Source organism: Tiliqua scincoides, chromosome 14, assembly GCF_035046505.1.
Source record: "Tiliqua scincoides isolate rTilSci1 chromosome 14, rTilSci1.hap2, whole genome shotgun sequence".
In the NCBI taxonomy this organism is placed as follows: domain Eukaryota; kingdom Metazoa; phylum Chordata; class Lepidosauria; order Squamata; family Scincidae; genus Tiliqua; species Tiliqua scincoides.
In genome coordinates, this window is record NC_089834.1 from 485,682 (window position 1) to 486,519 (window position 838).

The following is an 838-nucleotide window of genomic DNA, read 5'->3' on the forward strand; positions in this document are numbered from 1 at the left end:
GATTTTTATTGGCAAAGAAAACCGTCCTACAAGACATAAAATACAACCATAAAACCGTCAACAGCAATATATACAAAGAACCATACATGAATAAAATACCAGAGCCATAAAATACGGGAGATAAAATACAAAGCACCTTAGGGTTAGGGTTAGGGTTAGGGTTAGGGTTAGGGTTAGGGTTAGGGTTAGGGTTAGGGTTAGGGTTAGGGTTAGGGTTAGGGTTAGGGTTAGGGTTAGGGTTAGGGTTAGGGTTAGGGTTAGGGTTAGGGTTAGGGTTAGGGTTAGGGTTAGGGTTAGGGTTAGGGTTAGGGTTAGGGTTAGGGTTAGGGTTAGGGTTAGGGTTAGGGTTAGGGTTAGGGTTAGGGTTAGGGTTAGGGTTAGGGTTAGGGTTAGGTTAGGGTTAGGGTTAGGGTTAGGGTTAGGGTTAGGGTTAGGGTTAGGGTTAGGGTTAGGGTTAGGGTTAGGGTTAGGGTTAGGGTTAGGGTTAGGGTTAGGGTTAGGGTTAGGGTTAGGGTTAGGGTTAGGGTTAGGGTTAGGGTTAGGGTTAGGGTTAGGGTTAGGGTTAGGGTTAGGGTTAGGGTTAGGGTTAGGGTTAGGGTTAGGGTTAGGGTTAGGGTTAGGGTTAGGGTTAGGGTTAGGGTTAGGGTTAGGGTTAGGGTTAGGGTTAGGGTTAGGGTTAGGGTTAGGGTTAGGGTTAGGGTTAGGGTTAGGGTTAGGGTTAGGGTTAGGGTTAGGGTTAGGGTTAGGGTTAGGGTTAGGGTTAGGTTAGGGTTAGGGTTAGGGTTAGGGTTAGGGTTAGGGTTAGGGTTAGGGTTAGGGTTAGGGTTAGGGTTAGGGT